Source organism: Pteropus medius, unplaced genomic scaffold, assembly GCF_902729225.1.
Source record: "Pteropus medius unplaced genomic scaffold, Ma_sr-lr_union100, whole genome shotgun sequence".
Taxonomy (NCBI): Eukaryota; Metazoa; Chordata; class Mammalia; order Chiroptera; family Pteropodidae; genus Pteropus; species Pteropus medius.
The window spans coordinates 3571694-3586694 of record NW_024351732.1 but is presented as its reverse complement, the minus strand read 5'-3'; the positions used below and the strand labels follow the sequence as shown (position 1 = coordinate 3586694).

Here is a 15001-nt window from a genome sequence, read left to right as displayed (position 1 = left end):
AATATTGCCACCTGTTACCTTAGAGAAGACCCCAAACTCATCCTAGTGGAGACAAGAAGAGTGTCACACCCTTAGCCCTCTGGCTCCCTGTTCACCAACCTAATTGAGCTAAATGCAGCCATCAGAACGTGTAGGATGACCTCAGCCATCTAGGCACATGTTCCTTCTGTTTGGAAAGACCTCATCCACTTCTCTCTTCCATTGGTTCACTTTTCGCTTATCTTTTGAGTCTGAGATTAGGCATCACCTCCTCTGGAAAGAATTATTTTTTTCCATCAGAGATTGTGTTCAGTGTCCTTTTATGTGTTCTTACAGTTCCTTGTACTTATCCCAATTATAATACTTACAAGCTGTGTAATTGCTTGTGTACGTGTCTTCACCCATTCTCTTCTGTGGACACAACACTGTTGCAGCATACATGTCCAATGCCTCAGACCCTAATATTTAATAATTATCTAATAAATATATATACAGAATACACAAAGTAGAAAAAACTTTCAAAATTCCTCAGTGTTTATTTATCTATTTGAATTCTCAGTTTTTGCAAAACACACACACACACACACACACACACACACACACACACACACTGCCCTGCACAGCTTTTGACATTGTCAATATTGACTGGCATATGCTTTTCTTTTCTTGCCCCCTGCTTCATGGTCAGCTGCCAATATCATACACTTTATCAACCATTTAGGTGGATATTCTCAGAGATCCCAACCCTTGCCTAATATACACACTCCGCTCACTTTAGTGATTTGGTAAAGACCTGTGTAATATGATTGGCAGTGAGAATGTGCAGGAATGAACATTAGAAAGTTCAGAAGAGAAAATTTTGGTGACAGAGTTTCAGATGGATTGAAGAGGAAAATAATTAAATGTAGGAAGGTCTGTGGAAGCAGGAGCTGTAGAGTACAGTGATGTTATATGTGCACCAACCTAATAAAAAAGGTAATAAATGCACATGTTTCAACCTTTTGCCCAGAACATCTTTTTATTCTTGCAAAATCTTCATTAAGAGATTTCCCTGTATTGCATATTGCAGAACTGCTTCCCAGTGTGTCCATTTTAGTTTAGGTTCTCTCTGAAAGTAATTGAAGATTTGTTAAGATACTACTTCAGTAACATACCCCTTGTCCAGTATTTCTTAGTCCTGTATTTATAATAACTTACTCATAAAATGTATTTGTAAAACTTTACTATTAATTCAAGGTTGTTCCATTTATTTTTATTGAAACAGTGTTATTAAAGGACCTATTGAAAATGTAATTGTAAGTATTAAATATTAATTTCATGTGAGTATTAAATATTAACTTTTAGAAAAAAGTCTTTGCTAATTTATTGATGCCAAAGTGGGCCTAGGTTTAAGCTATATAACAATTCATATTTTTTTCAGGAAAGGAGAAATAAGACTATTAAACAAAAAGAATCCAATGCTTTCTAGCATCGAACTATGATAATTGGCAGTATATATTTTATAAGTGAAATTAATTGAAATTGTTTTATTTTTCTTTTAGTCATGGAAAACATTGTACATTATTTTTGAATACTTTATTTCCTTAACTTACCTGTGCTATATGACAGTGTGTTCTAAGTAAAACAAAATAATTAGGGTACCCATGGTCTACATATCATACAAAAAGGGGCCTTTCCATCTTCTCTCTTGATCTAAAGAGCCTGTGGTTAAATACTTTAAATCCCCTTCCCTTCAAAACCTTTTACTGTGTATTTTATCCTTGGGACCACTCACAGGTTTTGCTATATTGAAATCTTTGTAAAATAATAAAATGTGTCAGAACCATGCTAATGTTATAGAATACCTCGAAAAATATATTTTTAGTAAAATCCACAGTAAAACGTTTATATTTTCAAAACTGTTTTTTATTCTATCTCATACTGGTAAACACAATAAGGATCTAAAATATCCTGCCTTGTACCATTAATCTTACAAATAGACTCTAAGTGAATAGCAAGCTATTGGTGTTACTTGGTGACAGACACCAGAGCTGGCTAGCTACTTAAATTGCTTCCGTGTCTGTGGCCTAATTCTTAGCCCAGTGTTTCTTGACTCAGTCAACCACTTTACAACAACACATCTACAACAACCAGTGAGTTTAGGGTGAAACAGCAATGATACAGCTCTCTATGATGTTTCTTCATGGCGAGTTCTATGAGATGTTGTAAGAAATACATTCCTGAAAAAGTGAATCTGCAATTATGACAGCAGAAACTTCTTTGAGATGTTGCTTAGAAAGAATATAACTTACATTTAAATTCACCACAGCACGAATTTGGCAGAATAATATTCGATGTGCCTGTTTCGGAAACGAGTGGTGTGCTATCTTGCCTACTGAATATGGAACTTGGTAATTTTCACTGTCTTTCTTTTTTCTTAATGAGAACCGACTTAGGTGTTTTATTTGTCGCTTGGTTTTAAGCAGAATGGTGAATAACTTTGTGATGAGATCAGTTGAGATAACTGTGTGCATGTGCACACGCGTGTGCATGTGTGATGACAAGAGACTAAACTAAAAATTTGGAGATACTTTTGAGACAATAAATATCATAATAAAATATTGAGACTATACACTATCTCAGGCTATGTTCTATGTGCCTTATATGCATATAACTCTATGGGGTAGATGGCATAATTATACTTATTTCATAGAGAAAGAAGTGGAAGACTAAAGGGACCAAACACCATGCTCAGTGTCATCTGATCAGTTGCAAAGCCGGGGCTGAACTGATGCCGTCTGCCTTCAGTGCTGATGTTCTTAAGCTCTTAGCAAAGTAAGCTATTCATTGTGCTCATTTCTGAGATGCTGTGTTTTACAGTGGAAAGATTGCAGACTTGCAACTTAGTTAAAAGAGCTGGAATGCAGAAACAGCAGCAACGAAATTTTTAAAAGAACCTTCAGATTAGGATGCTATCACTCAAATGAAAGGGCATTACCCATCTCTTCCTTTCCTACTTCATTTGCTGATGATTCAGTGTGCTAGCAGAGAACAGCACCTAGCCAATCTTAGATCAGATGCCTGCCCCTGGTATGTGCCAGGCAGTGAGAAGAAGGATCTTCCACTGAGAGAGTTGAATGCCTTAGTTATCACCCACTAAGACCATACATAGTATTTGGTGAGATAATTTTCCAAAATGAAACCAGGGTATTATTTAGAAAGGGGTCATGGATGCTAAGTGGTTAAAAACCAACAAATATTCATGACACTGGTCATCTTTCCACTGCCTATAAGCTCTGGCATCAGTTGGTAAAATGTCTAAAATAAACATCTCCTATCTACTAAGATAGGTTACTCTCTTAAATCTGAATCAAAGTTCATTACTCTTTTAAAACATTCACTGAGTATGTAAAATGTAGTTCACTGAGTAACTAACATTCCACAAGGTTAGTAGACAAAGAAGAAAGGAAATCTATAAATAGTCTACATCAGCCAGTATTTGATCTCAAAGCCCCCACATTTTTCAACAGTGTTCTGCCTTTTTCTATGATCTTTTAGTTCTTCTGGCTAAAATACAATTAGGTGCTAATATGCCATTACCACTTCAGCTTAACATTGTTTAGTGACTACTGATCTCCTAACAAGGAGTGCCAACGTGCAGGGTGCTTATAGGCGGTAGCAGTAGAAACAGCTCCGAGAGACAGAAAGAAACAGGGTGAAGCAGCACTAAGGAAAAGTTCAAGTGAAACACATTCGAAATGCACAGTGTGCTACTGAAATAACAATACTAAATTGCTTAATTAATAGAATATACAAAAATACCAATTTATACACAAGACATGTGCCACATGTATTTATTTCATGTCTAGGCATAAATGATTATTAACTAATTGATTATAAATTTACTTTCGAGCATGTCCGTCCCTTCAGATTGTAAATTGCTATGAAGCTTGTATAAATTGCTATCATTAGAGAGAAGTGTGCATTTATTTCAAAGTAATTTGCAATGTTAAACTGGAAAGAGCCTGGGTGAGAAAAAGAAGGTGAAAATCAGGAGATGCAACTGGCACTATTTTTCATAGCACTTTAAGTTGTTAAAAAGAATGTGGCAGTCCTAAGTCTAGCTCCAACTAAACAGTAGAAGTATAAAGAGAACAATAAAAATACATGTCATATTGGAAAGCTAAAGTAATAGTTGAAGGGTGACTAGGTAAAAAAATTGATGAAGACATGGATATGTAGTTAGATATAGAAGAGTACAGTGGAAAAGAAAATGACTGCTTGGCAGAATAAATTCAAACATGACAGCCTTATAAAATAAGCCACAAAAACATGAGAATCTGATAGAGTTGCAAGGAATAACACTGTATCTAGCAGCTCTGCTTGAATTCCCATTATATCGTTTAAACACCCTGGGTCTGAAAATTTCAGGCATCTTGCTTTTGCAATGATTCTTTTTTGAGGACTCCCTCTAAATGCATGAGAAAGAATATACTCACTTTCTAGGTAATTGTTTTGTTATAGGTTTTCTTTCGGGTGGTTTGCTTTCTATTTGGGAACTTCAATAGGAAGTAGAACACATTTATTGAATGACAGTAATGCTTTCTTCTTCATGCACTGAGACAATATATCCTCCCCTTTGTGAGTCAGTGTCTCACCAATTCAGAAGCAGATGCCAGGCAGAAAGGAGAGTTAGGGCAAACATTACTCTTGCAGAAAGTGGAGTCCAGGTTGGTCACAAGTCAAGTCTAAAGTTCATAAATTTTTTCGTTCATGGATGGGGAAGAGCTAGGTTTATAGAGACCAAACCCAGGGTGTCACTGTGAATTAGGAAAAGGCTACAATACAAATTCAAGAAAGCAAACAGAATTAAAAGCTGAGGGTATCCAAATAGTTAGGGACACTGAAAGCTAGTGCTTTGCATGTAAGTCGAGTCCACATTTTGGGTTTTGTAAAATCAGCACAGCAGAGGAAGCAATGAATAGGGCTTTGTAATCTGATCCAAAGGCAGAGGTTGTTCTACTTCTTTCTCTATGCTCTTCTGACATGCAAAGACAGGAACAGGATTGCGAATGTGTATTTACAGACAAGGACGACAGAAAGACTAATCGCTAAGAGATTCCAATTATGCAGTAGTAGTGTCTAAACCAAGTATATAAAAGAAGGTTAAAGACAAAAATGACTACACAGGTCATGTAGGTTTTAGTGCATGAAGCCAGACTGAGAGCACAGACCCCATTTTAAAGGGGGCAGCTCTGCTTATGACCAAAAGGGATAATGAGCCCAATTTATCAAGTTTTCTGATTTTTCAAGCAAAGCTAAATATGTATTATTATAAATTCTTATTATAAATATATATTCTTATAAAAAGAATTGAATATAAATTCTCATTTATATTCAATTTATCTATCTATGAGGGTGGTTCAAATATTGTTGTGGCCAGGATGGGAAGTATTGATTATCCCAGATAATGTATAGTCCAGATGAATAATAGAAAATCAATAACACACCCAGTGGTTAACCTGAGCAACACAGGTTAGTCTGGGCATCATGTTTTTGTCAAAGTTATCACTGAATCCCAAAAGACTATAACCAAGGGCTAAGGGGTACTGGCATCAATAAAATACAATCCAGAGAAACTAAAAATAAAATAATGCTTAGAATAATTAAGAGACAGATGCAAAAGGTTAGTACAATTGATAAGTTTCAAATAAAGTCAGGTGCATTTCAAATACCGTATAATTAGTCATCTAATGCTACAGCATCAAACCTATGTATTGAGATCTTGTCAAAATTTTGACAGAAACACAATTATAGGAGTGTTTAACATACCACTGTTGTTTCATGACAAGTAAAGCAAGTAAAAATTTTTAAAAGACTGTAAAGGATTTGAGCAATATAATTAATAAAGATGAAATAAAAGACAGATATGAAAGATTGTCTCCTACAAGTAGAAAAATATGCCTTTCTATTAACTTTTATATATAAACTATAAAATTCATTTGTACCACTCTAAAAAGAAAAAAAAAAGCTTCAGAAAAGAAAGACATTATCTAGTCTACATTCTCTGATCAAAAAATCATGAAAAAAGTAATTGAAAATATCAAATCAAAAAAATGGATTAAAATTGAACTAGTAGTTGAAGAAAGGAAAAATACTCTTGTAAGTAACTACTAAAGCCAAATAAAAAATATAATTTCAGCATATACATGATATATTAAGAATAAGAGTTGTGTTTAACAAACTATGAATTCCCTATACCTCTCCTCAGACTTAATATATTCTTAATTTTTCATTATAACATAAATAAACATTCAATTCAGATCCTAAGATACAGAAGAGAAACTCCAGTAACACTAAAAGGGTGGTATTAATAAAGATATTATTCGATGAAAAAATATAAAAAGTGGAATAAAAAAATTAAAGTCTAATTTTTTTAAATAAAAGGGGACATTAGTAAATCTAATTAAAAATAAGGGAAGCAAAAATGAATGAGAGATTAAGGAAACTATTAAAAACAAAAAAGTAAAGATTCATGTGCACATATATACACACAAACATCAAATATTATATAATTAGCATGTATTGTGTGATTTTATGGTCAGAAAAGTAAATAAGTATTATTTTTCAAAGGAAAATGTATCCATTCAGTAAATATAAAATTTAAAAAGTATCTTTGTGTTTGTGTGTGTGTGTGAACACTTAACATAAGATACCCTCTTCACATATTTTAAAGTGCACTGTAGCATATCTCTAACTACAGATTCTACGTCAAACAGCAGATCTCTAGAATTTATTCATCTTGTGTAAATGAAACTTATACCCATAGAGCGATAATTCCCTGGATATGTTCAGTGTCTTGATTGTGATGATGATATCATAGGCATATGCATATACCCAAACTCACAAAAAAATGTGTACATCAAATGTGTACAGTATTTTATATATCAGTTACAACTCAATAAACCTTTAAAATATGAACTCCTTAAGGATCCTAAGAAGAATAGTTTCATAGGAATAGAATGGAGAGCTAAGAGGTTAGAAGACACACTTAGGTTGAAGTATGAATGGATGATAAGAAAATGAAGACTGTACATTAAGACTTGATACCTTGGCTGTAGATTTTGTGTATGCGCGTGTGTGTGTGTGTGTGTGTGTGTGTGTGTGTGATTGAGAAGCCAATAAATTGATTTAATATGGAAGAGGCCTATGTTTTCTTTGGTTAAATATATAGAGGGAGAAAAATGGTTAAAGAAAAGAATGTAATTGATAGAACTGTTCTTAGAAAAGGCTGGATAGGATGATATTCACAGTACAAATGAGAAATAGTTTTAACAAGATGACTGCCTATTTTGTGCAGCTAGGAAGAAAAGAGAGATGGAAATACCATTGAGTTAAGGTGGGGAGGAGTTGTGGTAAAGTAAATTGAGGAAGTTTTGACTAAAAAACTTACTCTTAGTAATACAGGCTGTGAAGAGTAAGGCATGGGCATGGTGTGATAGTAGGGACAGTGGTGATAGATGGCAAGCAAATGGAAGAAAGTTGTGATGATTTAAAACATTGAAAAGTCATATGTCCTGTCATCTAGACTGGATAGGAAATTAGCTGTGGGATTAGGAGAATGTAAATGCTGAAAGTTTTTGTATTGTCTGGAAATAAAACACACACACACACACACACGCACACACGAAAGTAAATATTCTTCCCTATATAAAGTGTCATAGCTCTTCAAATTGACATAAGACCAGCATAGCCCTCAGCTTTGGCATAAACTAATCACTGTCTCTTTGATGACCTTGCGGCATGGCTCAATTGAACGCAGCAGGATGCCAAGGAGCAAAAATCTGACTTTCAATTTCAGTCACTCATGTTCCAAAGTGTGTCTTCCTAGCTCCAGGAAAAGTAAGGATCCAGGTTTCAAGAACCCTGGCTATAAGAAAATTTAAACTTACAAAATCTATAAATTAGGAGACTATTACCCATATCCACATTACAAAAACAAAGCAAAACAATACAATATTTCCTTAGCAAAGTCAATCTTTCTAATAGAATGACATACTATAGAATATCTTTCAGAAATTATTTTCAGAAGTACATCTGTGATAGAAGAGCCTTAACATATGACAAAATATGCAAATGTTCAGCCTTTAAACTTCCAAACCATTTCTGGAATTATAAAATTTCTAAGTGATTTAGTATTGAATATTCACTTACTTTTTTTTTTGTCTATTTTCTCAGGGTCTCCATTTCCAGCTACTGGAGAATGATTTATTGATTTTCATTAATTAGCAACTGTAAAATGATGTGAGCCACACTAAGTTACAAAGAATAAGCTGTGGAGTAACATGCAGTAATGAAAAATCCATAACCTAAAGAGCTAAGAGTCCATCTCTACCAGTTATGTAGTAAACTTAGGCAAGCCCTTCAACTAAATTCAATCCCAGTTTCCTTATCTGTAAAATGGAAACAATAATATTACTTACCTGAAGTTCTGTGAATTATTATGAGAAACAAGGTACATAAAATTATTTTCGTAAATTTCAAAACCTTAGACAAACCTTAGCTGCAAACCACAGGGGTGGGAGGGGCTAGAAAAATCACAAATCAACAATTCTAAAATCAGAAAGGACTTGTCAGCAGTCAAGGTTATCTAATACATTCACCTGAACAAAAGATAATGAACTCTTTCTTTTTTTTTTTAATTGTTCAGCCTTGGCACCCACTAGACAGAAAGGGTCACCTTCATCCTTAGTTAATTGAATATTTTGGCACAGGCTAGCACCAGCTTTAGCTTCTTCCTGTGGGGGCTAAAATGACAAAGAATTCTATCACAGGCAGAGTTTAATAACAAAAAACTGAGTTACTTAGATTTTTATTTACATTAAGCCTTCAGGCCAAACCAAAATTCTCACTTCCTATCAGTAGTGGCAGTTATACAGAAGAAAATAGTCTAACTGCAATTGCTATTGTTCACGCTGTTTTGTTATTTTAAAGAGTCATTCGGCAGGGATTCAGCCGAAAGATAGGAGAAATAATGTCTAAAACAATAACCATAAATAAAACATGAAACCTACAAAATAGTGTTTGATGCATATCTGACCTGAATACTGCATCAACCTTGAAGAGAACAGCTGGATCACAAAGCAAGCAAAGGCTTCACCAAAGGTCTACCCATCAAATGAAATAGAGAAAGGTAAATTAAGGAAAGATTACTATTGTTCCCGCTTGCAAGTTTTTCATTTATACAATTTCTACAATGCAGAATTTTTCACAATCTAATTTTGCATGGCCCAACCAAGTAAATTTTAGAACTTATCCTCAGGAGTGCTGATGGCATGTGGGCTGTTAGAGTTACACATTTAAAGGAAGAATTTCTATTTTTTATTTAGTGCATTGCACTTCAGATTTTATGTTAAAAATGTTAAATTATCAAAATGTAAAATACAAAAAAATACTATTGCATATAAAGAGAAATCACTGCCAAGAGCATGTAGATGATTATTTTTAACATTTATGTATGTGTGTGTTTATTTCTGGCTCTTGTTTTTTTATTTCTCCTGATATATATGCAATTATATACATATACATATACACATACATATACACATACACATATATATACATACATACATGTATAGAGAGAGAGAGGGAGAGAAGGAGATTAACATATAGACATTCTATATTTACATATATATGTAATCTATATTAATAATGTTTGAAAAGATGATTTTTAATGGCTGCTTACTATTTCATTGTATAGATCCACCAAGTTTCAGTCAATCATTTCCTTTTGTAAGGCATTATTTTCTGTGTTAATCATTTTTAAATTATTTCCTTTTGTAAGGCATTATTTTCTGTGTTAATCATTTTTAAATTATTGCAGGAAACATCCTTTTACAGGGAAACAGAGTTATATTTCCTTAAGATAAACTTCCTAGATATGTATATCCTGGGATGAACTCGTTCAAGGCTCTTGATACAAGAGCCATCTGCTTTTATACAAAATCACTATATAATATAAAAAAAGGGTATTTAAAGAAAATGGGGCCATGCCAAAGAGGGAACAATTTGGTTTGGTTAAGACGAGTAGGATCAGCTGGATCAATAAGGCAGAAAGGACATTAACAGTATTGGGAATAGTCTCTAAAGAAAGAAACAAGATTTTTAACCTCCCCCTTCCACTTGAAATAACTGGAATCCTAGACATGTTAGTGTCCAGAAAGTCTGCTTTCTAAAGAAGTTTATGTACCTTTTTATGTTTATGTGTACAAGTTTATGTTTCTGATACTTCAAGGCAGTAGAAAATTCATATTTATCATTTGCTCAACTAAATGGATCCAAAAGTTCACAAATTTTTTAGAGAAGTTTAAAGGCTCCAAAGTTATCAATTCTGAACGTGTAGTGTATTTATCGTGATCGTGGTAGGAAACATGTGACACGCTCAGGAGAAAATGTAGAAAAAGATTTCAATGAAGTTAACTATTTCCAGAGGTTGGCAGAAGTAAAGGGACTAACAAGGGTTGAGAAACCCTCAGGCACTAGTAAGAATGGGACCCATTACAACTCAGGGCAGAAAGGTTCTGGAGGAGAAAGCCATGCTACCTGAGCCCAATTCAGAACTGTGCCTGCTGGAGAGAGGCTCTTGTCTGAGGACACAGCTGCTGTCAAAACCGCAGCTCAAAGAATAGGTTTAGGAAGAAGATATTGGCACACACCTTGATCTCTCTTTCTTGCCCGATCATTTCCTGTTGTGGTTTCCACTGGTGTAATCAAACCAGAAGCCAGAGTACAGTTAATACTATCTGTAGAGCTCGGCTGTCTTGAGCACGGATCAGGGGAGCGGTAGTGGGGTTCCTTGGAACCAGATCCATAACTCTGACAAGACCAAAGTGATAAAACAAAAAGTAGAAAATAAGGTCTACGGCCATGCCACCCTGAACAAGCCCGATCCCTTTTGATCTCGGAAGCTAAGCAGGGTAGGGCCTGGTTAGTACTTGGATGGGAGACCACCTAGGAAGACCAGGTGCTGTAGGCATTAAAACAAACAAACAAAAAAGTAGAAAATAAGAATGGAATTAACTTTCTAGTGAATACAGTTTTGTTTCATCTCATGTACTTAAGACCCTACGTCTGAATGTCTTGCTCTTAATTAATGCAGTTGGGGTCCTTTAAAAACCCATGACTTCAGCCCCATGGCCAAAGCAGAACTCAATTAGACAATTTATAAAGCCCAGTTTTGTACCAGTTTAATCAGTAGATTAATATAACAACCTTACACTGATTCAATAACTGGGCATTTGCTTTGTTCCATGTAACCAAGAATTCATCTTGTATGAAGTTCCAGTAATTGCCTCTGATTTGCAGCCCCCACTTTGTGCCTACCTCAATTCCTACTTGGTACATTAGGTACATACCAGAAACACCAGATAAAATTTAAAAAATAATGAGAAGAAATTTACTGTAGATGTAAGTGTATGTGTGTGGGTGGTTCATAAATATACACATATATTCATGCAATTTTATATCTATCCATCCATTCATTAGTTTATTTGAATAAACTATTATTGTTCATTAGCATATGTATTGATTAACATATGATGTATTATAAGTGTAAAAAAAGTGAGGATTAAACAGGATAAACACATTGCCTATACGCAACTGAAACAGCTAGAGAATGGCAAGAAAGGTAAAGAGGAAGTTATTATATAGCATAATGAATATTTTGGGGAAAATAGAAACTACTATGAAAACACATTGCTCAGACTTCAGACTTGAGTGATCAGAAAATGTTTTCCAAATGAGGCCATTAGGTCACTTAGCCAGAGACCTAAGGATGAGGAGGGGAGTAATTGGGAGAAAATGGAAGTGATGGGCGAGATTTCCAAGAAGAGAAAGAGGAAAAGAAGGAGAAAAAGGGAAAGGGAGGGGAGAAGGAGAAAGGGTGAGAAACACCACAGATCGATTCTAGGCAGCACTGAGAAATGTGTGAAGAGTCTTAAATTTATTGTGTGGTTGACTTCTGAGAAATTTGAAACTTCAATATATACCTTAGGAAGAACTTCGCTCTTTTTATATGCGTGACGGAGATATTTTCCTGTATTCTCTGGCTGACCTCCTTATTATCTCCCAAGTATTTTGTCCTACAGGAAGTTCTCCCTGATGCTACACGCTGACCCTTGCCTTTCTTGGAGCTCCAGTGGAATCTGTGTTGTACTGCATTTATCAGTGTATGTGTCTGTCTCCCTACGAATCTGTGAACTTTTTGAAGGTGGGGATATACCACCTCCAGAGCAGTTCTTGAAAAGTCACCATTGATCCGAATGGCAGCTCCTTAGGCCATCAATATACATGAAGATGTCTAATGTAATCATCCTGGCTTTTTCCAGGTGGGTGATGGGAGCTTGAAATATACTCCTTCCTCTCAGGAGATCTACCAAGCCATCTGCCTGAGGAGCTCTGCATACCAAGGCAGCATTTTCTGGGTTGAGGCCAATGGTTAGTCAATCTTTCTCATCAGACTAGCTTAGATTAATGATGAGCTGCTTGTTTTTTTCAGACCAGTAACTGGACTTACACCATTATGAGGAGAGAGTTCATTTCTGGACTCAGGCAATCCTTTTAACAGTACCAACAGGTGTAGTAAAGGAAAACTGAAAACTACTCTCAAAGAAAGAACTACTATGAAAACACAGTTCTTATACTTTTGAGAAGGAGTGATTTATACTCATGTCTAAAATTAGTAGAACTGAAATTCAAAGATATCAAATAAGTTACAGCTAATTTAGTATTTGGGATGGTAACAGATGAAGAGCTGTCTGATTCCAAAGCTTGATCTTCTTCTACTCTGCCTAGACCACACTGCCTCCCAAATCAATTAGCTTAGCCACCTGCTAGCTGATGGACGGCTTCATCATCACAGCATGATGAGCTAAGCTCAAATTCTTGGCAGGCAACAGTGCAGGGAGTTTCTCAATTGTAGGGAATCTTCAGAAGTCCTGATCTGTGGAAACTTTGTGTGTGCGTACACGTGTGTTTGTCTATGCACCTGTGTATGAGTTCACGGGCTCTTGTGGGAGCTCTGGGGTACTTCATTCTTTTTGTTTCTTCTGCATAGTTTATATTTTTTTTATATTTTCTTCTCCTATGAAGCTCTCAAGTATATAAGGGTCACTGCCTGCCTCAAATATTTTCATCTATATTTGCTACACAGTTAACTAATCGTATGCCCCTTCCTTACTAAATCTCTTTTTTTCTGATTCTGTTTAGAAAAAGGGTACGGAGACTAGGAAGGAATCTAATAAAACTATTATTTATAATATTCTATTCAAGACAATTGGTATGTGAGAGACCACATGCAGGGGAGACAAGTTATCTAAGTAGAGGCCATATGAAACCATTCAGCCCTGAGCTGACCTTCCAGCTGACTACAAAATCATAAGCATATTCAGCTGAGATCATCCAGGTCCAAATCAGTGGAATCACGTAGCCAACCCAGAGACATATAAGCTCAATAAATTCTAATCATTTTAAGCCATTCAGTTTGGGGAATGATTATTAATGCAGAATTATTGACTCAATTGATTTATTTACTTATCTTGATTTCTCAGATCACCTGTAAAACTTTGAACCAGAGTTACCCCTTTTGCTCTTTCTGCTCCAGTCACTCTAAATAGAATTAGCTACTGACTTTGCTTTTGTCCCTGAGTCCCAAACTCTATCTAGCCCAGCCCCAATTGGTGAGGATCTCATAAGTCCTTTCTCAAGCCCTGAGAAGAACAGGGTTGTTCAGTAATAAACTATTTTTCATATTCTTCAAAATGACCTATCTTTGTTTATAATAACCATAGTTTTGATTAATGTTACAGTCTGAAAGGGTCTTTATAATATCTAGTAATAACACTTATATAGATAGGTCAGATTTCAAATAAGTAGGCTGTACAGCAGTTAAATTCATAGTTGAGACTTGTTGGTCAAACTTTCCATGAGGACTTAAAACTTGGAATCTCTTAAATTTAATGCATAGAAACCATCTGGCATTCATGTATTCTAACCCATTTTGGCATAGTTCTGGCCTTGTACTACAAATACGATATTTAAATATGCTGGGCTTACTGGTATTTTCAAAAATTTATTCTCTCTGATTACATTTCCTGAGTACCTTGGTATTCCTTCCCCCCTCTAGAATGAGTTAGTGTCATTCAGCTGATAAATAGTTCACAGAGGTACAGGATACAAGTAAGATTGTTACATGAGATTTGCATGGAGAGTCCTATGATACAAGTTTCATAAACTAATTTTAAATGATCTCTTTGGAGATTTATGAGTATAATAAATATCTATTTTATTCATTATTTGTATCTATTTATACTATTTAAAGACTATTTAGTATCTGATTAATTATCATTGGAAAAGAAGACAGGAGATATGTTTTCTAGTTCTATTTCTCACATTTACCCATTGTGTCAACTAGGACTCTTCACTTAAGGTCTCTAGTTCCCATAAACTCTAAAATTCTATGACCCGTGTCTTCAATAGTCTGTACTATATAACGATAGAAGAATTAATGCAGCCCTAAAATGCAACTCTAAGATTATTCTAGGAAATAAGGATATCAGAGTATATCTGATGAGAGTAATAATCATAAACCAGAAAACCGTGGCCAACAACCTGAATATTCTGCTGTTAATAACAAACTACCAGATGACATGATATAATTATTCTATTTAGTGGCAATATTAAGCCAAGAAATATAAAAGTTTCTAAATAAAATCAATTTCTGGTAAATGGTATGGTACCATGATACTTTCATGTTCATTAAGAAACCATATTTATTTAATGTTTTATTAAACTATGGAAGGGAGTATTGTAGCATGCTTAATTCCTCATCAGAAAAAATTGTACACCAGCAATAGACTGCAGTGTCTTTGGGCATAATTTCTTTTATTGGACCTCTTTGTCTACCTGTCGCATCTATTTTATAGTTCTCCCTGCCCTCCATGGAACAACATCTCTTCTTATGTAACCTTCTCTCAACTATTTCAGT

General features: G+C 35.0%; 1 non-coding gene across 1 annotated transcript; it reads left to right on the top strand.

The window, feature by feature from the left end:
• The first annotated feature begins 10874 nt into the window (after positions 1 to 10874).
• Positions 10875 to 10993, top strand: LOC120588988 (5S ribosomal RNA). The gene has a single exon (XR_005649363.1). It is a non-coding gene; the product is annotated as a 5S ribosomal RNA (ribosomal RNA).
• The last annotated feature ends 4008 nt before the right edge of the window (positions 10994 to 15001 follow it).